Source organism: Ovis aries, chromosome 19, assembly GCF_016772045.2.
Source record: "Ovis aries strain OAR_USU_Benz2616 breed Rambouillet chromosome 19, ARS-UI_Ramb_v3.0, whole genome shotgun sequence".
In the NCBI taxonomy this organism is placed as follows: Eukaryota; Metazoa; Chordata; class Mammalia; order Artiodactyla; family Bovidae; genus Ovis; species Ovis aries.
The window spans coordinates 47,970,654-47,995,686 of NC_056072.1; the positions used below are offsets into that span (position 1 = coordinate 47,970,654).

The 25,033-nt window shown below is 42.5% G+C and overlaps 1 protein-coding gene across 17 annotated transcripts in view; it reads left to right on the plus strand.

Moving 5' to 3' along the window:
• Positions 1 to 503: 503 nt before the first annotated feature.
• SFMBT1 (Scm like with four mbt domains 1) overlaps positions 504 to 25,033 on the plus strand; it is a 117,027-nt gene continuing 92,497 nt past the window's right edge. For 4 of the 17 annotated variants that reach the window (XM_060402476.1, XM_060402475.1, XM_060402483.1 and 1 more), the window contains exon 1: positions 1,280 to 1,470. The gene's annotated coding sequence lies outside the window, so the exon portion shown is untranslated. Of the gene's footprint in view, positions 806 to 1,279; positions 1,471 to 2,231; positions 2,800 to 2,895; positions 11,685 to 11,795; positions 11,868 to 23,321; positions 23,401 to 25,033 lie in introns of those variants that run through there. The other 13 variants (XM_060402472.1, XM_060402482.1, XM_027958297.3 and 10 more) reach the window with 11 other exon arrangements.

The window sequence follows — 25,033 nt, forward strand, 5'->3', positions numbered from 1 at the left end:
TAGATTCAAATCTAGCCAGTGGCGTGACTTTGAGCAACACTGTCTGTGAAGTAGGGTAATATTTCCCAGCGCAGTGGCTGAGATCATTGGGAAGTGACTTGAGCCGCATTTGGCACCCCAGACCTCCTTCTTGCTGTGGGGGCGCCTCTTCCTTCCTGAAAGACAGGAATCATCAGAGCCCTGTCAGAGACCTCCTCCCAGGGCCCGGGAATCCGGGCACTCCAGGGTTTCCGTGGTGCAGGGACTCCCTTCTGCAGGGAACTCTACAAAGCAGGTGGGGATCCGGGTGTCTCACTGCCACCTGCCCTCGCTGGGGAAGGGGCGAGCTCGGGGAACACAATCGCCTGTCGGCACCTCGGGTTTCGGGGCCGGCTTGTAGCCACCTCCGACCTTCTGTCCCAGCCCGGAGCCCCCTGCTCTCCCGCCGGAATTCGACAGCCGTCTTGTGCCCCCTCGCTGGGGCCCCGAGCGACAGGAAAACTAGGATTTACAGGGTGCCTCCTGCGGAAGCCGGGAGACACCCGGTGCGCCGGGGGCCCAGGGTCTGACTTTGCAGACAGGGGGCACTTGGGTGCTTTCCAGATCTCACGGGAAGGTCCTCGACGTGGGCCTGGCGGACGGACGCAGCCCTCTCCCGCGGCGACACGCGCCGATCTGGCATCCAGTTGTCGCTCTGTCCGTTCCTCCGCTAATGCCATCTTGCCGGAGGCTGTCACGTGCGGACAACAGCATCGCGCTTCACCTCGGACGCCAAAAACGACACCAGGACGCCACCAAGTTCCCTGGACTCCATCCTCAACCCGAGGTGAGGCGCAGGAGACCTTCCCTCGTGGGTCGGAGCAGGGACTCGGTGGGCGCTGGGTCCCTGGGCGCGTCTTCCCGTCGGGGCCAGTCCGCTCCAGCCTGCAACGCCGTCGGATTTGGGGGGCGCAGCAGTTAGCTCTGCGCCACGGCCTCGAGGTGTCAGCTGTAAGTTGTGGGCTGGGGGCACGAGGGGCCGGGGCGGCTGCCGGCGGGGGTCCCGGAGGACCCTCGTCCGCTGCCGCCTCGTCTCCCGTACTGACCCAGCTGAGCCGGAAGACAAGCGAGCTAGCTCGGAGAGGCCCGGCAGGGGGGCGCCACGCGCGCCGCGCGAGGGGCGCGGGCTGCCGGGAGGAGCGCGGAATGAGGGGGGGGGGCGCGGGCGCATGCGCCCTGCGCCCGTGCCATATTGGAATGAGTCGGAGCGCGGAGCGCCGCCGCCGCCGCCGCCTCCGCCGGAGCGCGGGTGGAGGGGGGCGGGGAGAGCTGCCGGCCGCCCCGCTCCGCGGAGCCCAGCAGGAAGGAGGGCGCGAGCGGGCGAGCGCGGGCGGCGCTAGCGGAAAAAGCTTCCGCGCGGGGGGAAGAAAAGAAGGAAAGAAAGAAAGAAAACGAGCGCGAGAAGGGAAAAGCGAGCGATTGAGCGAGGGCGCGCGCGAAAACTCCCGGCAGGTAAAAAAGCGGGGCCGCCGGCTGGGCCTTCCCGCGCGGCGGCCTGAAGGGGCGGCGGCAGCGCCGGGGCGGTGGACCGCGCGGCGGCCCCCTCGAGGCGGCCGCGCAACTTTGCCAACGAAAATCCACCGGGAGCCGGAGGGCGGCGGGCGCGCGGGCTGAGGCGCCAACGGGCGGCGGCGGCACGTTGGGGGCGGGGGCGGGGCGGGGGGGGGGAAGCGCGGCGCCCGCGCGCGGCCTCGCGCGGCCCCGCGCGCCGGCCGGCCGGGCGGTAGGAGCGCGCCTGGGTGTCTCGCTGAGGCGGCGGCGGCCGGCAGTCCCGGGCGGACTCGCGCGGCGCGCGGCAACCCCAGGGCGTGAAAGGAAAGTGGCCGGGCGGCGGTACTGCGGGCGCCCAAGTTCCCCGGCGCGCTGGGCCCTTGGCGCGCCCCTCCCCGCGCGTCCCGCGCTCCCGCCCGCCGAGCCCCCGCGGACCCGCCCCCCGGGCTCGCTCCGGGCCCGGGGCGCGAACCCGCAGCAGGACCCGGGGGCGCGCCGCCCGCGCGGCGATCTGAACTTCGCTGGGCCGAAGCGGCCGCGGCGCGATGGCTGAGCGTCTAGCGGCCGCCGCAACCGGTTGCTTCGGGCCAGCGTATCGGAGTGCGCCGGGCCTCCCCAGCGCCGATCGAGCTGGCCGTGGGCTCGCCGGGAACCCGCTGCCCGACCCCAGGCGGACCTGCCGCTCCAGAGGTCCTTGACCGTTTCGATTTCTGTTCTTAAAGTCTCGTTTTGGACCCTGAAAAGGAGACTGGAGAGGCGAGCCGAGTGTCCTGAGAAGGCAGGCCTGCTTTGTGGGGAGCAGAAACGCCTTGTGAGAACGGAGATACATTCCCGCGGAAAGGATGTATGTTAAGTTTTTCACAAAATGTCAGCTGCTCACTGGGGTCTAAAACTGAACCGTAAAGGACAGGTCACCTGCTCATCTTGTTATACACCGGCAGTGGGGTAGGACACCCTTGCGAAGGCTTTTTATTTAGTGGGGGATATTCCTAGCGGGTCTCTCAAAGCCATGCGGGTGGACTGCCCCGAGCGAGGTTTCGTGAGCCCTACTTAGTCCTGAGAACCAAGAAACCATCAAAAAGATTGGAAAGGTAGTAAGATACATTTTATCAATCCCTGCAATGCCGTCTTCTCAGGGACCACATTTTTAAGATGTCACACTTGATTGCATCACAAGTAAAATGCCTGAAAACGTACTTGTTCGTTTGTCGACTGTCTTGAGATGAGGAAGGAAGATGAGTGTACTCTTGAGTACACTTTGGGGCCTGTCGGTCGGCCTGGTATTTTAAGGTATGTAGAATCTTTCTAGGCCACAGGTAGATTCGGAGTTGGGATTTGTTTACAATGTCAGAAAAGTAACGGCTTGGTGGAAACGGGAGTGGCCCCAGATCAGGAAATAGTTCTGTTACTGCTGTTGTCATTGACTACTGCCTTATCTTGGGTAAGTTTCTTTACAGATTTGTTTTTGTTTCTTTGCAAAATTAGTGGATGAATAGATGATCATTGTGCGTCCTTTCAGTTCTGAAATTTAGTGCCTTTCTAAAGTGAAAGATTAAAAAAATTTAGGTTTGTACTTTGAAAGGTTCTACAAGGAAGTGCTCACAACCTGCATCTCTATTAAAATACATTTAGAAAAAAATACCTTGAGAGTTGTATCTTGGATGATTTTATGTAACATTGTCTGGAAAGATGGTTACAAATGCATTTTAGTATGTTTTAAAATTATTTATTCATTTATTTATTGGGGCCTAATTTATAATAAGATCTCAACTTATGTACATAGAGTTCAGTGGCTTTTTCATATGTATATGCACTGGTAGCTACACTCAGATCAAGATATAGAGCATTTTCAGCTTCCCAAAGGGCTCTTTATACATTTCTCCTTTTCAGTTAACACTTTCCCTCCCCCAGGGTGACACTGTACTGACTTCTGTCACCACTGGTGAGTTTTGCTTTACAACACAACCCTTTTCTGGGTGAATGGGGGTAATATTAGTAAACTGAAGAACAACACATCTGTTAACTGGAGTTATGGTCACGGTCATTTTCTCCATGATCCTCATGCTTTTTATAACAATTTTTACATTTTTATACTATTTAAAATGACTAAAATTTCTGACCCGGGAGAGCTCTTAGTCAGAAGGTCTCTTTTTAGTTGAGGCAATACTGTGCACTTTTGGATCTGTGGTTCTGGGAGTCCTTGTGGACATGGGCCCTGTATCAATCTGCTACTTCCCGTGGTTGGAATGCAGGTATATTTGCAGACAGTAGGTTTAAAGGATGAATCATGAACTTTTCCCACAAATCAGGTTTAAGTGTTAGCAGATGAATCAGTTCCTTAAAGCCTAAAATTGGCTGAGAAAATTAAATGAAAATTGATTTTTTTAAAGTTCATTGAATTAAAGAATGTGGGCATAAAGCTTTAACAACCTTTTAAATGACAGCAATTAACTTGATTTATATATGCAAGATATTCCCCTGGTTTGTCAGATCATTAAAACTCTAGCAGTGAAAGCAAAAACAAAAGATAACTAAAAATTATGTTAGGTGGTTTTTAATTTTTGTTTGGTTTTTGCTTTTTGTGTTAGACCTAGGAAGTTGGGCTTTTTATGTTTCCCACTAAAGCAAGAACTTCAGCAATTTGCTTATCTTTCCCAAATGCCTTTTAGTATATTCTTGTATCCTTTCTTATTTCTGTTGCTAAAGGAGAGGAGTTAGAGGTTGTAACTGAATTCTTGTTAGTTCTCATGAAGGCCTGTGTTTTTTACTGCAAGGCCGTAGAAAGTTGAGAACTAAGTCCTGTGGTAGGGATGCATAGGGCATAGTCCACAAAGTTCAAAGGTTTTATTTTGTGAGATGATTCTGCTGAATAATTCTGTTTTTCTGTGACTAAGTCAGACACTTGGCCAAAAACTAAGCTGAATTTGCTGCCCTAAGATTCATAGCATCATTAGCAAAGAAAGTAATTCTTCACTTAGTTATTATTGATCCACCCTTTTTTCTCCTTTCTTCCTTCCTTTTTTTGGTGGCTCTTTTTAGATTTCTTAGCTTTTGCACTATCAGATATTTAACTTAAATTTGTTAAATTTTTGAGTGATGTAACTAAAGAGATACAAAATGAGAAAACATTAAAGTGAATGCCATCTTTGCTATTTATTTTTCTGTAAACTCTGATTTTTCTCTTAAAAGTGCTTTTCTTACCTATAATCTTGCTGCTTCTCTAGGGTGCTTTTGCTTACACAGTGGTAACTAGACTGGTCTTTACTATGGAATGATGATGTAGAAGCTGCTGTCTTTTGATTCTGTGAAGTCTGTAGAAAAGCTGAATTGTCCAAACTTCATTGGCCTTTTTATTATGACTTCATGTCATGTTCACATTAAATAAAGGAATACATCCAGAAAGCAGAAGACATAAGGCAGACACTGTAAATGCTAAATATTTTTTATTAAAGCTTTTCTCTTTTGTAAATTTGTAAGACTTTTCTTTCTGGAATTATTTTACTGTTACCCAATGCTTCAGAATAATTTAAGTGAGAATGAAAGGACATGTAATCAGTAAATGGTATGGCTTTCTATGGCAGAGTACTTTTATTTCTGTACATAGGCTTTGTTTTCTAACTGGAATGTTTTGTAATTGAAAAAAATATTTCTTTTTGTACATAGTTGTTACATTGGGTGAAGCTTTCTGGGGATTTTGGTTACCTGGGAGATTTTGAACCATTAGACTTCAGGGAGTGGAATTTTGGTATGACTGTATACTTCTTTAAATGGAATTGGCAAACAATTAAACATTGGAAAATATTTAAAATAGAAAGGATGTGGTCAGGTTGTTACAAGTTCATTTTTAAGCTTTACAGAGGTGGGAGAGAGGATAAGAAGGCAGGTTATTAAAAGAAAAATTATGACTTTACTGTAGAGGTTTTAACACGTTTGATTGTAAACCTTTGCCTGTTGCTCAAAGGCACCTAAAGATTTGTAATTATTTTCTAGTCTCTTTTACTTACGGGGATGTTTATAAATTTATTCAGCTCTCTTTTTATTTTTAAAATATTTTATAGACATAGATATCTTTATTTTTATTTATTTGGCTGCACTGAGTCTTCGTTTGGGCATGTATACTCTTAATTGTGGCATGTGGGATCTAGTTCCCCAACCAGAGATGGAACCTGGGCCCCCTGCATTGGGAGTGGAGTCTTAGCCACTGGACTGCCAGGGAAGTCTCTCTCCTTGTCTTTAGATCATCGCTCAGGGACATCATTAAAAAAATGTTGTCTGTATATTATCCTAAAGGTATTAGGTCCCTGCTGACTTCATGGTTTGATGGTTGAGTAACTTCAGAGCCAACCACTGTGGATAAATGCTGCATGGTGGCATTTCTAACATGGTATATGTCCTGCGTGTAGGTTCCTTTCTGACTTTTTTTGCTTAATCTGGAGAAGGGTTAATTACTAGACTGATTTGGGGTGGATCGGGCAGTTGACAGTTACCTGCTTGGTCTGGGAAAGTTAGTTCTGGGCTGAGATGACATTTGGAGAGGGTCTTAGATGAGAGATGGAGGGTGGTTTGTCAGCAGTTACAAGTACAGGCTGATTGTTTCTGGAATGACAACATGAAAGGACTGAGAAATTTAGCAATCATTACAATACCTCAAGAATTTTTCCTGCTGATAAATTCAGTTTAAAGTGTTAACCAGCAAGTTCTTCGATTTGAATTCCAAATTAGTATAATATTTTTCCAGAATAGTTTTTATTTGAGGTGGCTGCTATGTAATATTTGCTCAATGGTAAGGCCACCTGTGAGTTATCACTAATTTTCCAAGTTAATTTCATGTTCATTCGGTACCCAGACTAGTGCTTTCTTGTCTCAGTTTTTGCTAGTGTTCTTTCTTGTTGATCAGTTCCTATAAAACATGCATTTTCCATGTTAAACATAGTGTGTGTTACTTTGGAATCATAATTTTAAGCCACTTTGGCTTATTTTTTACTCATATCATTATAAAATAACCTTGGGGTGATCAATGATAACACAGATGCACCGAATATATCATCTCTAGAACACAGTAATTAATAAGGAAGCAAACTTACATTAATTTGAAAATATTTAATTTTGTTAGTTGTGATAAAATATACACAACATAAAATTTGCCATTTTAATGGGTACAGTTAAGTGGCATTAAGAACATTCAGTGTTGTGCAGTGATCACCACCGTCCATTTTGGCAACTTTTTCATCTTCCCAAACGAAAGTCTGTATTATTGACAATAATCCCCCATTCCTGCCTCCCTGCAGCCCCTGGTGACCAGCGTTCTGCTTCTGCCTCTGTGAATTTGACCGTCTGGCTATCTCATATAAGTGGAATTTTACAGTATTTGCCCTCTTGTGAGTGGTTTATTTCACTGTAGCGCAGTGTCCTCAAGGGTCATCTGTGTTGTAGTACGTGTATCGGAATTTCCTTTTGAGGAAAGACATTTCCACAGCAGGTAAAATAGGTCCTGGAACCCTGTATATGAGGGCTTGTTACCTCCTTTGGAAGAACTTGGTAGGTGCCAGCAGAACTGTGAGAACCAGATATCTTTTCCTTAGATATAGTTCTGACATACATGGTTATTGAAACGAGGGCGGGATGGAAGCAGAATAGGATGACAGAGAAGGTGTAAAGTAAAGGTTGCTAGAGTCTTGGATTTCATTTGGATGAGGACAGAGCTTCGTGGGTCTTAGTATACCCCTTGATTGTGTAATCACTGATGTTCACAGTGTTGGTCTGAGTCAAGCGTTTGGTCCAGAACAGTTAACCAAAAGAGTTGTTGCGTTTTAAAGTTGTACATAAGCCTTTGAGTATCTGAGAGGCATGATTATTCCGTGACTCATTCCCCAGCTGTTCTGGTTAGTTGAGGTTTTAACAGTATTTCAGTCTCATTTCTGTATTAATGGAAAACTAATTGAGTATTTAAAGAGGCTTAGTAGTTTACATAATAATGACACCACATAATTAATGCTCTATATTTTATGTTTTAGCTTTATTGTATTACTGTACCTCTGGATTTGAGAAGTACAGATGTCCAGCCATAGAGAGAAAGCAAGTTGGGCAGAGAGTGTGAGTTGAGCAGTTAGTCCTTTCAGAATAGCTAAAGAACTGAGCAACTGAACAACAGCCAACACGTGTAAGTGTTTTTTAACACACATGTACACCTGTGGCTGATTTATATCAATGTATGGCAAACCCACAATATCATAATTAGCCTCCAATTAAAATAAATAAAATATTATTGTTTTCTTTGCTGCTATAATTACTATTTTTAATTGATGTAGAGTTGATTTGCTGTGTTAGTTTTAGGTGTACAGCAAAGTGATCGGCTATATGTGTGTGCACATATTCATTTTCAGATTCTTTTCCATCATAGGTTATTATAAGATACTGAATATAGTTCCTGGTGCTATATACGTCTTTACTGTTGTTTTTGATTCCTGTGTTAGTAAACATGGGGTGACTTTCCTGAATACTGTTTGTTCCAGGGTGGTGGGGGGACACTTTAGAGCATCTTTTCATCACCCCTCCTCCCCAGCTTCCTTCTTGACAAGGAGTGCTTTTGACTATTTTTGTGACAGTGAATGTTACGAAGGCTGATTTTTTTTTTTCTTTTTGGTGCTTTAAATAACTGCTCAGTTCTTAAGAAAATCAGAGTGATTAGTTGTTTTCTAGAGTTACACTGTTAAAAGAGACATAATTTTCTTTAAAAAAACAATAGGTAGCTGTTCTTTCTAGGAATGTAGTTTCCTTTTGATTAATTTTTGTTTTTATTATTGAGCAAAATGGGCAGGAGTAGGTGATCTAGTAGCTAAACCTAGAAATATGAAAAACTTTGGGTATTTTGTTGTTATCATTTATGGGCTTTCCTGATAGCTCAGTGAAGCCTGCCAGTACAGGAGACATAGGTTTGATCCCTGGGTATGAAGATTCCCTGGAGTAGAAAATGGCAACCTCCCCACTCCAGTATTCTTGCCTGGGAAATCCCATGCATAGAGGAAACTTGTGGGCTACTGTCCACTCAGTTGCAAAAGAGTCAGGCACAATTTAGCAACCAAAACAACAACAACATGGTCATTTAGATCGGGGACCCCCTTGACCTCTTAATGTAGTTGTTGTTCAGTTGCTCAGCCGTGTCTGAGCGACCCCATGGACTACAGACCCTAGGCTTCCCTGTCCTTCACTATCTCCTGAAGTTTGCTCAGACTCATGTCCATTGAGTTGATAATGCCATCCAACCATCTCATCTTCTATTGCTTCCTTCTTCTCCTGCCCTCAATCTTTCCCAGCATCAGGGTCTTTTCCAGTGAGTCGGCTCTTGGCATCAGGTGACCAAAGTATTGGAGCTTCAGCATCAGTCCTTCCAGTGAATACTCAGGGTTGATTTCTTTTAGGATTGACTGGTTTGTTCTCCTTGCTGTCCCAGGGATTGAATCCAGGTCTTGTGCGTTATAGGCAGATTCCTTACTGTCTGGCGCACCAGGGAAGGGCTTCTCTATTTTTGGCTGTGCTGGGTCTTTGTTGCTGTGCAGGCTTTTCTCTAGTTGCAGTGTGCGGGCTCTAGGGTATTGGGCTGTAGTAGTTGCAGCACGTGGGCTTAGTTGCTCTGCAGCATGAGGGATCTTCCCAGATCAGGGATTGAACCCGAGTCTCCTGCATTGGCAGGAGAACCCTTTACCACTGAGCCACCAGGGAAGCCCAAGCATTTCTTAGTAAGGTTGATGTTCATTACTTTCATTTTGTTTCCATTTTGAAGTTGATTTTAATCCTCAGTCATGGTTCATATTTGCATTTGAAATTGTTAATACAAGTAATACGCAGACTGGGAAACAGAATCTGCTCTTTGGCGTTAACTGCATCTGGTTTTCCTTAAGGGTTCCTGGGTGAACTGAGAAACTTTAAATGACTCTGTTGCCAGTAGTAGCTGTGACAGGGGACGCAGAGAGCTGGGGGGGCTCTTCTGGCCTTGCCTTCTAGGGTGGCTCTCCCTTCTTGCAGTGAATGGTTGAGGGCTCCAGGACTTTTGCAGCCCGATCCAGGGCTTTGAGGCACAACAGGGTTCTGAAAACAGTCTCCTCCCCGCCTACCCCTTGACCTTTACCCTGATTTTGGCTTCCTATTAACTTTGAGAGGAGCTCTTTTGAAAGCAGCTGTACTACTGAAATCTCAGGTTCTGTGGTGGTATTCTTTTTCCACAAGCTCTTTGAGAGGCTTCCCTACTCTCCCTGTCTCATCTTTGACCTTACTGTGACCTCTTTTTCCTCTCAGAGTTCCAGCCCCTTTGGGCCTGGACCCATTGTCCGATCTTTTGTTTGCTTCCTGGCCAGTACCCTCTAGCCTGGTCCCTTTGCCCGTCTGCAGCTTCTGCTCTCTCAAGCAGCCCCCCGTCAGTGCAGCCTGTGCCCCCTTTGCTGCGAACACACCGCCCAGAATTCAGGGTCTCCTCCTGAAGGGGCCCAATTTGTGGCTGGTTCCACACAGTATATTAACTTGAGGCAGACCCTTTTCTTTTTGCCTTCTGTGACCTTTGCAGATCCTCCGTTGTTCCTCTGTTTGCACCTCCCTTGGGGGATCCCCCCACCTTTAGACTTCATCTAGCCTGTGTGCCCCGCTAAACCTTTCTACTGAGCTGCAGGTCCATATATCCTCTCTCTCTGGGCCTGTCCAGTTTGGAGTTCCGCTGGCCCTTTAATCTACAGGTCCCAAACAGTTCCTTAGTCTCCGTGAAGCTAGGTCTCTTTTTTTCACCTTCCTTCTTGGTGATGGTGTCCAGTTTTTCTCCTGACAGCATTTTTCTCCCAACAGCTTTCCTGTGGAACTGAGCCTTAGTATTGAAAATTACCGACCCTTGACTTAAGAATGTGCTGTTCTGACTTCTTGGTTTTCAAACATTTTTAGAACGTATGGGGCCCTTTGTTAAGTGAAATCTTTACAGGAGGCCCAGTATGTAAAATAAGAAAGACTGGGGTTCTGGTGGAAGGGGAGTGAAGGGCCAGCATCCTGACCTGCCACTTAGGCACCCCATCCTGCCCTCTTCCTCCTCCGAGGCAGAGCTGGTGTCTGGTCTGCAGCCTCTGTAAGTGGAACTCCCTGCAGTTAGCTGCTCAGGACTGCCTGAGGGTTCTCTGCTCATCTGAAAACTGCTGTATCTGTTCTGCACCCCGCCTCTTTCTCATTGGTTTTATTTTGTGACTGGTAAGTTTAAAATTAATGCTGTGATGAAACTTGCCAAGGAAAAGCAGTGCCACTTTGGAAAGTGAAACTAGGTGGTGAAAAGAGCCAGCTCCTTTAAATACTGAAAACCTCAGAAATGCCCAAGGGTTCCTTTCAACTTCTGCAGAAGTCTTTATTGACTCTTACCTTTCTCTAAAGCTGCTCTTCTGCAACCTGAACATTCAAGTAAACTTAGTTTAGTCTTATTGTTTTTGTTTTGTTCATTTGCCTGTATAGCAGGTTTGTTCAACCTGTATAATATAACCAAAACGTTAGCCATTTGCAGTTAAAAATGTATTCTGTTGCTTCCAAATGGTTGTCCATCCCCTCCACCCCACCCTTCTCTGATCCATTGGATACACTGTGGACAGATAGCTCTTTGTAAACAAACTTGATTTTATCACATAAATCTATCCTGCTGCCAGCAGGGTAAAGTCCAGGCTCCTCAGGAATGTGCACAGAATCCTTGAGCTTGTCTGGTCACCTGCCCAGCTCAGCCCCCTCTCACACGTGCCCTCCCTCCAGCATTGGCCAGACCCTGGTCCTCCCCACATCCTCTTCTCCGCATGTCCAGTGTGTCCTCCACTAACATACGGCTCCTCAAATGTCAGTCTGGCATATACCAATCTCATACTTCTGGCCCTTTTTGACTACTATAATTATTCTTTTAATATTTTAAAAATTTATCAAATTTGGACTTTTTAACTGAAATTTTATAAAGCATTATTACGTTTTAAAAATAAAGACAATGAAATACAAGTAATAATAAATTAATCATTTTGTTAAAATACATTCCTTCAGTAAGTTTCTCTGTCTCTTTTCTTTTTGGCTGCACCACGCAGCTTATGGGATCTCAGTTCCTCGACCAGGGATTGACTCTGGATCCTGGCAGTGGAAACCCAAAACCATAATTACTAGGCCACCAGGGATCTCGCAAGGTTCTCAACTAAACCTTTTGTACTTAAAATTTTTAAAAACTGTGTACTTCGTAAGAGGTGATATTAAGGAATCTTAATATTAAGGATATTAAGGAATATTTTTTTTTTTAGGTGTGATAATAACATTGTGACTGTATATGAGAATGTCCTTTTTCTTGGGAGAATCAAACTGAAGAGTTAAAGGTGAGGTATCATGATGTTTCAGCACTTTAAAATGGCCCATAAAATATGTTTGTGTAATACGTGCACATATATATGGAAATATATATATGTAGATACATATGCACAGATATATGGAAAAATACAGCAAATCAGGAAAATTTTAATAACTTTTGAATCTAAGTGGAGAGAATTTGGAATGTTTTCAAAATCTGTGTGTTTGAAAATTTTGATAAAAGCTTGTCTTGGTTTAAGTATAAAAATGGCTTCAAAAGCTGCACAAAAAGATTTTAACCCCACTGTGTACTGTATAGTGGGTAACACATGCATATACGCGCGTGCACGCACGTGCGCACACACACACACACCCCCGACCCATTTGTTGAAGTGACATTTAGACTAGTGTGTTTTCAGTGTTTTGGGAAACCAAATGCTAGTGAAGGGTTTTTTAAATAATTTTTAAAATTGAGGTATAATTGATATATACAGCATTACGTTAGTTTCAAGTATACAACTGGTGATTTGATATTTGTATGTATTGTAGAATGATCGCATGTCTAGTTAACGTCTGTCACCATAACTAGTTACAAAACTTTTTTCTTATGACTTTTAGATACACTTTGATGACTTTTAGATACTTTCAAATGTGCAAGACAATATTATTAACTATCTTCATTGTGCTATACATTACATCTCCATGACTTACAACTAGAAGTTTGTACCTTTGAAGTTCCTAACAAATCCTGTGTAAGCAATACCTGTGAAGTAGCAGTTGCGTATTTCATATGTTAACTCTTTTTTCCCCCGTTCCACCTTAATGATGCTGCATAAATTCTTTAAAAGAAAGTCTTCAGCAGCCCCTAAATTTTCTCATGTTCCAGCAGTGGTTTGAGTGTTGTGTCTAGGGGGCAACGCTAAGGAGATTTCTTATTTTTCCTGTAAGACTCAGGTTTCCTGTGGAGTTTTCCTTCCTGGACGCCTCCAAGCCAGGTTAACTGCCCTTTGCCCCGGGCATTCAGCCTTCTGCATATTCTCTTTTGAATGTTATAAATGTAATTACTTGTTCAATGTCTGTACCAGATTGAAAGCTGACTGTGAGAGACATTGTTATTCCTCATTGGTACCTTGGATACAACATAGCAGAGTAGACAGTAGATAAATTATAGCTGAGGAAAGGCATAGAGGCAAAACTGCAGCACCACCGTTTGTAGCGTTGTTTCTACTCCAAAATGCATTGTATTCTAAACAAAAGCTATGATGTTTAATCAGATCTGATCTAGTGACTCCTTGATTTAGAGCCTGCCATTGGCTTTCCATAGCAATTACAATAAAATCCAAACTCCTCTTGTGGTCTGTAATACCCTTTGCAATTTGTTCGTTGCCCCCCTCTGCCACTTTCTGCCTGCTTTCCCACAATCTGCTATGCATCTTTTCTGTCCCTCCAAGTACAGCAAAGTTTGTTACGTTTAGTTCCTTTCCATCAGAGGAGTTAGCTCAGTCATGAACCCTTCCGTCAACATCCTTACCTCCACTCCCCTGGCTTTCCTGTCTTTTTACTGTTCGCTTTTCTTCATGGTGCTTATCATTTAATGAAATTATCTTACTTTCAGTTCATTTTAATTCTTAAATTAAAAAATTTAATTTATCATTGACTGCTTTAAAGTCGCAGGTAGAGAACATTAAAACCTACTCCAGGACTGTTTCTCCTTGTTGTCCCTTGTGGGAAAACCAAACAGGGCGCTAATGCACTGTTCTTGTGTTTACTGTTGTAAACTGTGTGAAGATAGGAACCAGTTCCTTTAATCAGCATGGCATCCCTGTACTAAGAATGATGCATAGCAAATATATGTATGTTGAGTGGAGGTGCTAATAAACAACAAGCTTGTAAATGATCTAAGAAAAACAGTTTTTTTAAACTCCAGAGATTTGGGGGCAGTGTTATAGTTTAGTCTGCCTGTTCCAAATTTTTTTATGAGAAGTCAATATTTTGTCATATTTTGCTGCCTGGAGTGCCTGTTTATTGTTCTAGGTGAACAAAAGTCCTTTCTTCAACTTCTTTTTTTTTTTTAAATCACATTCACTTTTTTGAGGATAACTGCGCATCTTTAGATTTTCAACAAATGCATTCCTTTTCTTAAAAATAATTTTGTTTATTTTTGACTGTGCTGGGTCTTCACTGCTGCTTGGACTTTTCTTTGGTTGTGATGAGCAGGGGGCTGCTTTCTAGTTGTCGTACATGGACTCCTCATTCCGGTGGCTTCTCATTTTGCAGAGATCAGGTTCTGTGGTGTGCCTGTGTGTGTGCTCAGTCGCTTCAGGCGTGTCTGACTCTTCGCAACCCTATGGATTGTAGCCTGCCAGGCTCCTCTGTCCATGGGATTTTCCTGCAAGAATTCTGGAGTGGGTTCCCTCCCATGCCCCTCTCCAGGAGATCTTCCCTGACCCAGGGATCAAACCTGCATCTCTCATGTCTCCTGCATTGGCAGGTGGGTTGTCAACCACTTAGCCACCAGGGAAGCCCTTACAAATGCATTTCTATTAGTAAAACATCGAATTGAAGGGCATTAGCTCCAGTCATTTGCTTTCCTTTTCATGAAGGTAGTTCCAAAGAGGCAGTTACCAGTCTGGTTCTTTTTGGGCATGGGACAGGGCAATTCTGCTTCCTTTGCCCTCATGTTCCTCATGAGAACCTGTTATTTGCAGGTGTATGAGGCCCAGGTTGATCTGCAGAATAAAATCCAGTGAATCCACTGTCCTTCTACCATTGCTAATTGAATCGATGTTCTTACTGGGGTGGGAGGGCAGATGATGATGTATCTGGATGGGAATGGGGGTCCTTGAGAACAGGGGAGGCATCCACAGACGGGAAATAGGGTTGACCAGACTTAGACTTTGCCTATAATCCTTCCCACCCCCTCCTTAGTCCTGTTTGGAAATGGAAAAGTTTTGGAAATTTTGAAGCTACGGAGGAAAAGAAGCCCTCTAGTTTTTAATTAAACATTTTTTAAAACAAATTTTTATTTTTATTTTTTTAATTAAAAGTTTCCTTGTTGTTGTTTAATATATTTTGATATATTTTGTCCTGCTTCCATGCACAAACGAAAATGAGTTAGTATTCTGGTTTTTTACTTGTTTGGCGAGAGTTTAGAAAATTTGGACTCGCAGGTAATCCTGAAGTTCTTTGTTAGTTTAGAAACAAAAAGATATTTTGTAAAACTGGTTGCTCATATTATAATTAGTATGTGATACTAACATATAAAATGTAACAGAACTTTAGTTGCAGATTTATTAGTATATTTGAATCATTTAAACTTTGATTACTTTGGTGCCAAACATGTAAGGGATTTTTCCATCTTGGTTTGAGGAGAACGTATACATTTTTTTAGCATGGTGGCAAACAGTTGAAACTTACTGTGGGTAAAATGGACCTTTTCCTATACCACTCTTCCCCCAACACATTTTACTGAGCTCAAATTTTGTCACAAATAATTTAGAAATAGGTAAGGAAAATGAGATGGCTTTTAATAGACATCACTTTTTCTTGCATTGCTCTATTTTTATCAAATCATAAACTTAAGTATCAATACTTAATCTTTTTTTTTTCGGCTCTGCTGCATGGCTTGTGGGATCTTAGTTTCCCAACCAGGGGAACTAAGTGCTCAAACCTGTGCTCCATACAGTGGAAGCCCCGAGTGCTAACCACTGGACCACCAGGGAAGTCCCCTTGGTCCCTTCTGTAGGTCATTGTTATTTCTAGTTTTTTTTGTTTTCTGCCAGAAAAAGTCTATTTGTATAAAGATATGTATTTCCCCACCAACTTAAAAAATCAGTTGATAGTGCTCTTTTCATTTAAAATATCTTGGCTATATCAAAGTGCACAGCAGTGTGCCTTGTTCTTTTAGTGATTGTGTAGTAATGTGTTTATACAGATGCACCATAATTTATCCAGTCAGTTCTCTATTTGTATACTTTTGGGTTATTTCCAGTTTTTTATGCTATAAACAGTGTTGTGCACTAATGATAACTGAATTTGCTTGGATTAAGACAGCTTTCTAATACTGAAAACATTTTTTTCCCCTGAGTTCAAGTATTTGTATAAATACTGGTTCACCAGCACTGGGTGTGGTAGAGTAAGGGGAGCTGGAGGTGAAGTCCTTGCCACCCCTTCCCCTTTGGTGGCATAGAAGGGGTGGAGGGGACAGAATTCCCAGCTGAGTCTTGGGAGACCGATGTGTCTGAAGATATCCACAGACTGTGAGGTCTTAATCATGCCTTTAAAGCCCAAGACCTGTGTGTGTGCTGCTTGTTATCAAATTATGTTTGTGTCTTAGTTTTGAGAAAACCACAGCAGCATGGATCGACTAACAAAATTATTTTATTTTCTGGAAAATTTTTTAAGAACACCTTTTCAAATTTTCTCAAGCAGCTCTCGGGTTAGCTGCCCCGCGTGGGAGATCTTGGTTGCCTGGCCAGAGACCAAGCCCATGTCCCCTGTATTGCAAGGCAGGTTCTTAACTGCTGGGCCACAAGGAAAGTTCCTGGAAGGTTTTTTGTATTCTTTTGTTCATTGGCGGTAGACAGCTAAAATTTTTTTCTTTAATTTTCTTTTTATCTGAGCTACTTGATAAATTTTAAACAGAATGCTCTGGTTTCAGTATAGTAACTTCTGAAGAAACTGAATTTGGAATCTTGAGGCATTATGTAGTTGAATCTTAGAGTGGTTATTATATTTCAATAATCTGAGATTTTAGTTTTCATCCCTTTGCTGAAGAACTTCAGAACATTCCACTGGAGCATACATTCATACTACCATGAGTATCTCCTTTGCGTACTGCTGTTGCCTCTAAAGCATTGTCCTCAAAGGATGGGTAATAGGGTGATGGGAGGGAGGTCCAAGAAGGAGGGGACATATGTATACCTATGGCTGATTCATGTTGATATTTAGCAGAAAACAGCAAAATTCTGTAAAACAAATATCCTTAAGTTAAAAAGTAAATAAACAGAAAAAAAGATGGGTAACAATTGACTGTAATATATCCTAACCCAAGGCTGTCAGAGGGTGTGCACACCCAGCCAGTGGTGGGTGGATGGGCGCTGCTAGTCCACAGGCTGCAGGGACTTGTAGCTGCTGAGTGCATTATTAGGCTTTCCAGAGTCAAGTGTGTTTGCTTTGCTGTGGCATTCTTTCTGCCATTTATTTTGTGTTCTAGTGAGTAGTTTTGACTCATGAAGGCAGACAAAAGGATGCAACTTGTAGACTTGGGATTGTGGCAAAGAAACAGTATCATGGAGTGTGGCAGAAAGCAAGTTTTTTGTGCACTGATAAGGCGTCTTTAGAAAGTGATCTGAGAAGAAGTGTAGAAATTGGCAATTAGAATTAGTCAAGTTCTTTGTGTTGTGAATAGCATTGTGAACAACAGGGAAGCCTGGCAAGTTGCACCGCTTAATGTTTAAAGAACAAGTGTAAGAAAATGGTTTGAAGCCTTATTTTAACGTCAGAGGATTTGAAGAGGATTGTAGAGCAAGCAAATTGCCTGTAGATAATGCCTAGTAACTTCACACAGGAGTTCTGCTTTTACGCCCTCTCAGGTGAAAAAGGCACTTGGGGTTGGCCCTTGTGCACACCAGGGCTGTCAGTGGTGCTGGCCTTGAGGCAGATGGTGGGCGCTGCATTTCCTTCCCTTATGAGAATGACGTTACCCCTCCCTGGAGTCAGGCATGTTACTGCTGCAGGAGAAAGGTCTGGTGTTTTCCTCTCTAGTGAATTGGAGATAACATGATCTATTGACATAGAAATTTATTCAGCAGACTGTATAAAGTGGTGATGCCAGGGGTTTAGGGAATGCGAAGATAAGGGAATTCCCTGCCCTTGAGGAGCTTATAGTACCATAAGATGATGCCACACAGAATAGCTAGTGTTTAAATGCTGTCAGAAAGGTATGGAGGCCCTCCTGTGGAAAATACTTTGACAGGGGTGGGTGAAGGGGCTAACATTTTTGTAGGGTGTTATTTTGAGAAACAGTTTTTGTGGAATAATATTTGTGGGAGTAAAGGTCAGGGAGTGAGTGATCTTTGAATACTTACTCATATATCGTTATTGTTAGTGTAATACTTTCTCAGACTTAAAATATTTCTGTTTTTAATGGAGAAAAGGCCCAGTGTAAAATAAGAAAAGAACCCTGGACTTTTCCTTTTCAAATCCCTTTCTAAACCTTAATCTTTTAGTGCTACTTCCTCCTAAAGTTGTTTAACTTTGGTGAGGGTCTCACCCACTCTCTTTCTCTGAGAACAGCAGATGCAGCAAAGAACGAGCTCCAGTGATTTGTCATGTCTTAAGCTGTGGGCAGGTTTGTTGGGACCTGCCTGGAACTGCAGTAGGCAGCAGTCAGGATATGGGACGGGAAGGGAAACTGTTGACTTGTGTCCATAAGCAGGCAGCTTGGCAAGAATGACAGTATATCCTCAGTGGGCCCCAAACTTTTTACTTTTTATCTGTTGAGTTCCCCTAATTTGCTCTTTAATTGCTGAGGGAGGTTATTATGCTGAATTCTTATGTGTGAGTCACTTGCAGTTTTGATTGATTAAAATTTTTATAACCCTGGCATGTTATACGTTAGTTTTTCCTTGTATTGACTATTGCTGAATGTTAATTTGCAGTTATTATGTTTTCTTCAGCTAATTATATGCTCAGTTGGTAGGAGTTTCTATTGATGTGGATTTCAGCAAGATTCAGGGACCAGCCCCTGACTTTTTTTTTTTTGGTATTCTTTGTTGTTGTTGACTTTTTAAGAATCAGATAGGAGCTAAAGATACGTTCAGAGTCTGCTCAGCATCCTTACTGTCATTTCTTTGGTCTTACCTGTCATCTCGTCTCATTTGGATTATTACAGTAGCCTCCTAACTGATTTCCCTTCTTCTGCCCTTGTCTGCTCCAGGCTGCCCGTGATATAGTGAGATTCTGTTAACAGGTAAATCCGATGATGTCACTCTGCTCAGAACTTACTGCTTTCACTCAGGTTTTCTTCCTGTCCCACAAGGCCCCCATGGCCTAGCCTTCCCGCTTTTTAAGACTTCCTCCCCATTATCTGCTGTCCAACAAGCCCAGGGGACCCCTTCCTGAGGGCCTTTGCGTGTGTTGCATGTGTCCCTGCCTGGAATGCCTTCGTACAGATATGTGCATAACTAGCTCTCTCACTTTTTTGGAGTCTTTCCCCAAAAATAACCTCAGTGACCTGTGTGATTGATTTCAGCCCTCCTGTTATTATGCCCAGTGAAACAAGTCCATCAGGGAAAGACAAATACTGGATGATATCACTTCTATGTAGAATCTAAAAAATAAACTAGGGAGTATAACAAAACAGAAATAGACTCGCAGATATAGAAAACTAGTGATTACCAGTATGGAGTACGGCAAGATAGGGGTAGGTACAAATTAAGAGGTACAAACTATTATGCATAAAATAAATAAGTTATGAGGGTATATTGCCCAGCACAGGGAATATAGCCAATATTATGCTAACTATAAACTTAACAATAATATATAATAGCTATATATTATTTAAACTATACTTTTAAAAATTGTGAATCACTGTGTTGTACATTTAAAATGAATTACCTGACATTGTAAATCAAGTATACCTCAATGAAAAAAAGAAAATTTCACTCCTTCAACATTTCATGTCCCTGCCTCTGCTTATATTTTTCTCCTTAGAATTTACTATGTAACACTGTGTATTTTACTTCTGCAGCCTCTGTATTATCTCTTTCCCTCGCTTGAATGCTAGCTCTTTGAGGACGGGGATTTTTGTCTGTGTCGTGTCTCCAGCACCTCAAACCATAGTAGGTGCTCAGTAAGAAGTGTTGACTGGATGGATGGATGAATGTTTCATACCATAGCTTCCTACCCTGGTTTGTGAATTATGTAAATTCTGAATGTGGTAGGCTATCAGACAATGTCTCATCAAGAAACCTCTCCTAGGTCTTCAGTCAAAAGGGGGCTATGATTCTATGTGTTTAACAGTCATTTTGTTATACTGCACAGATTGGCACAACATTGTGCACAAATCAGGTATACTTCATTAAAAAAAAAGGGGGGGTGCTATAATTCTAGGAACTGGATACAAAAGGAATGGCTGGAGGAGCAAAGGGGAAGGTGGTATTACACAGAATCCATGCGCCACCTTTTCCCACTTATACTGCTGGAGTTCACTAACAGCTGAGCAGAAACCTGTATACACCTGCCAGGGCTGCTGTCAGAGCTGAGTGAGAGCGCAGCTGTCAGCGGGGCTGGCCATGCAAATTCACGCCTGTGATTCAGGGAGAGTCTGGAAGGATAAGTGTGGGGCTGACACACTTCCCCACTTATGTGGTTAAGTACCAACGTAAACTGTCCAGCACAGGTGGTGTTTATTTAATTCGTGTGACAGACTAAATTAATAACACGGGGTAAGATCTGAGATCATGAATGAAAGATTAGAAAGCTAAGAATTAAACTCCAGCTTAGCCTAGTCGCATCCATATGTTGAACCACAAAACTGAACTGAGCCTCTCGAAATGGAACATGACAGGAAACATGTCTTCACTGTGGCCGTGATCTCCTACTGTGATTAAGTGTTCATTTCCGTGAGTTCAGTAAATCTGTGTTTAGGCCCAGTTGTGTCCCAGATTAGATCTCTGTCACCTAGAAGATCACAGTGGCCTCTCTTATTTCGATTATAGTCCTTCCTCAGAGCCCTGTTGTCACTTAAGATTCCAGGAGGTGACAGGCTTGTGTTTATGGTACCTCTGACCGAGTGCTCCTCCCTTTGCTGCTCAGATCATTCTCACCTCCCCACCCCGCCCCAGGACGCATTGCCAGCGTCTCGTTTCTCCTCTTCTGCCTTATGAACAAGGGTACCAAGGTCTGCTGCTGCTGCTGCTGCTGCTGCTGCTGCTAAGTCGCGTCAGTCGTGTCCGACTCTATGTGACCCCATAGAAGGCAGCCCACCAGGCTCCTCTGTCCCTTGGATTCTCCAGGCAAGAGTACTAGAGTGGGGTGCCATTGCCTTCTCCGGTACCAAAGTCTAAATATACTTTATTGCAAACTATATTCATGTTCGGTGCTCGTTAATATTTATGACTTGAATCTGTTACTGATAAGCTTATTTTTGACTATGGATGGCAACATTTAAATCTCTCAAGATGTGAAGGGAGATCACAGTGGAAATGGTAGGAATAAGTGGGACTTCTGCTCATCTTGCCCAGTTCCCTGCTTCTCTAGGCCCCAGTTAAAGTTGGCCGAGGGATTTAGGTTGAATGTCTGTTCCTTGGATGTGGGGTCTCTCACTGATAGATCACAAACTACCACTTCCAGTTACCGCCCTCAGAACGAAAGACAAAATGAAATCCAGTGCAGTGATTACATGTATAGGTTTGGAATTCTATAATTTATTTATTTATGAAATTCATATCCTTTTTTTCGTTAAAACCTGAAATTCTCAGGGCTTTTAATGTTAAAAGTTATTTTCAGGGAATAATTTATCATGCTTTTGGGGAATTAAATAATTTATGTTCGAATGCTAGCTTATTTCATTCATCAGGTTATTTCGGATTTCTGTAATGCTAATTATTTTTCTTAAAAGATGATCCTGTGTTACTTAAAAACTAAATGAGTCTTTCATGTGCCAGTTTGGATCTGTCTTATGTTCATGAATTCACTTGTAAGGATATAATCAGTCTTAAAATGTGACTAGCTGCAGTCCCTTAACTTTCCTAATACAATTATTTTCTTCAATCCAAACAAACTAGAAATAAAATTTCTATTTTTTTTGTTTTCTCATAGACCATCATATTTCTACAGCCAAAAAAAAAAAAAAAAAAAAAGCTACCACCAGAGCAGCTTACATTTTTCTGTTCTTTGTGCCACTTGATAAATGAGGCCTTCACATCAGCATCTCCACTACCACCAGCAGCAACATTTTACCCGATGTCGTGGAGAAGGAGTCCTGGAGAGGAGGGCTGCTCCGGCTGGGGATGCTAGTCTCTGGTGGAGTTGCATTTAGTCTTCTGTATGAGCCCCCTTCAGAATCGGAAGCACTCTTTAGAAAGAAATGCTGCCTCATCCGAATTCTAGGAGAGAAATATTTAAATTAGAGCAAAAATCATTTATTTTCCCCTTCTGCATGCTTCCACTACTTCCCCCTTTTAAATGGTTTTATCACTTCCATAAAGTTTCTGTTTTTGAGCTGCGGTTGTTGGAGAGCTCTCATAGAAAGGTAATGGGCTGGAAGCCTGTGACACCGAGCTGGTGGGAGGGCCCACAGAAGCTTCCGAGGAGCTGATGTCTTATGAAAACACCTTTAGAGACTGTGATCAATTCATTTAAATTAAGTTTCCGGTGGGCAACAGAGTGTACTTGAGCTAGGCAAGTATCTGTTACCCAGAGGTACTTACCTGGTTTTGATTTCTTAGAGGCATTTATTTATTTCTCTTTTTATTATGGTAAATTTTAAACATACACAAAGAGATAATAACATAATATATGCCATTTACCAATCACCCCTTATTAACATCTTGCTCTTCTAGAGGCATTTCTAATGCATTTAGGCATAAAATGCTTGCATTTTATAATTATGTTTTTCTCCTTTTGGCATTGTGTTTTAAGCAAAATTTTCTCCTCGTTTACATTGGCAAATTGAAATGTGCACTAGTTAACTCCTGAGACTAGTTGTAGAGAAGCAGTAATTTGATCTTTCAATAGAAATGCACTGAATATAAAATAAACAGACTGCTGTTAGAGATGTTCTTTACAAATTGGTTAAGTTGTGTGTAAAATATTACTCTTACACTCAGCTCAGCCAACAGTGAACCTCTTCTACTTATAGCATGGAAAAATCTGGTATTATAAAACTCTGATGGAAACTTGGATATAGATGGGAAATGTTTTTTTCCCTTCTCTCCTTCCTCCATCCTTGATTTATTTCTTCTTTCTGCTACTCATTCTACAAATATTTATTGGCACTGCAGATACAACGTAAACAAAGGGATGCTTATATTGTGGGAAAGCAGGAGGATAATAAACTAGTAAAGGAAATAAATAGGAGCTAGTATTTGTGATAAGTACTTGCTGGTAGGCTGAGTGATATGTTAGAGAATAAAATGAGGACATATTCAATAGGGTGATGAGAAAAAAATCTTTCTGGACTGCTGACTTTTAGATTTACAGTGTGAAGGGTGAGAAGCAGCTTGAGCAGAGGGATAGTCCTTAGGAAAGAGTCTGTGATCGGTGGGTTAGGAACCAACAGAGGGAGTATGATTGGAAGGAAGATGGAGTGGTATGTAGGGACCAGATCTTACAGGGTCTTGTGGATCCTGGTAAGGAGTTTGAAGTGTATTATTTAGGAAGTTAGTGAAAAGCTTTACACATGATTGTGACAGAATCTGCTTTGCCTTTTTTGGGGTTGGTGGTAGTGGGGGAGGTCTGCTGCAGGGGCTTGCAGGGTTTTAATTCCTGGGCAGGAACTGAACCCGTCTGTGCCCTCTGCTGTGGAAGCATGGAGTCCTACCACTGGACTGCCAGGTAGGTCCTGATGCAATTTTAAATCACCCTTAATTGTAGGGGTTACTTTTTTGGGGGTCAATTCTTGATTTTTTATATTTTGCTGTTTCAAGGTATATATGTAATTAAAAATTCTTCACAAGATTTCTAGAAGTCATGACTATATTCTAAAACAAAAGGTACTTTTTTTGCAATAGTAGTTTGTAGGAATGTTTCTGATCAAAGGCACAAGGAAATGATAATAAGTACAATGTTTTAATTTCCATCCTTTTGTTGAAAATCATTAATATGTCCTTGATGGAGAAAGCTGCTCTTTTTTTCTATAAGGTAAGATGGTATCAAGTCGTGCTTTGTAACAAGTGAGGTTTGCATCTTGAATTAATGACTCTATAATACTGTTACACTTTGAAAGGATTTAAGAATCTATAAGGAACCCGTTTTCCAGAATTTATCTGGTGGCATAGTTCTTGCATTATGTTTGGTATTATGAAATTCTAAAACAGTGGAGTTTAGTGGAACGCTGCCTCTGTTCAGCTTTGAATTGTATTTAACATCAAGAGTTGTGTTCATGATGACATATTCTATCCATTCTAACTTATCTTTTACTTGTGGTCCCTGTGTAGAAGAGCTTATTCTTCAGGTGAAGGATTGAATGAGTACTTTTATTATTTTGAGTACAAACTAATGCATAAATTGTTATTTAGCAAGTTTTATGATTGGCTGGGACTATCTCTATGTAAGGCTCAACACTGGATGAAAAAATATTTTCCATTGAACTAGTTTTGCCAACATTATAATCAAATTCTATAGCATTACAGTTCTTATAGGAAGTTTCTAGATTATTGTGATTAGCTTTGTTGATGTTTTCTTTATAAAAACATGATTTAGGATTTCAAAAAGGTATGTGAAATACTTTGTAATTTTTTTTTATAGCTTAACAATCTCTTTGTGTTTTTGTTATTGGTCTCTTGGCACTCAAAGCTTTTCAGCTGGAAAGAAGGTAGAATATGTTCCAATCAGTATATGTTAATTTGTTATATTTATAGCTGAACTCTATTAGTTGGTTATGGAATTGAGCTTGCAAAGACTAAAATGTATCTGTCGTTTTCCTTTAATTCTAGCACCTGAATAACAAGATGTATGGGCCCTAACCTTTGACTTTTGATTTGTTGGTCAGTGTTTTCCTAATTACTTCAGTGAACAAAGGATTGTGAGAACTGCTGGATGTTGCTGCCCTTTGACGGGGTCATTAAATCTTGTCTGTTTGCTGCTTGTTCATTTTATACCTAAATATACAGTTGCTTCCCATTCACTGCATTCGCTTTGTGTCTTCGCATTCTCGTCTCTGCCGCCCACATCACAGCCTCTGCTTCTGCCACAGCTCTCTCACTCGTGGCCAGTGATCTTTGCGTTGCCAAGTCCAGTGCCCTTTTCTCAGTCTTCATTCTCCACTGAACTTCTTTTCATATTTGGTTTTGTTTATTTGCTTACCTTTTGGCTGCACCCCGTGGCATGTGGGATCTTAGTTCCCTTACCAAGGATTGAACTGACATCCCCTGCATTGGAAGCCAGGTGTTTAACCACTGCGCCACCGGGGAAGTCCTGTTAGGTTTAGTCTCACAGTTCTCAGGTCTGCTTCTCTGAGTCAAGCCCT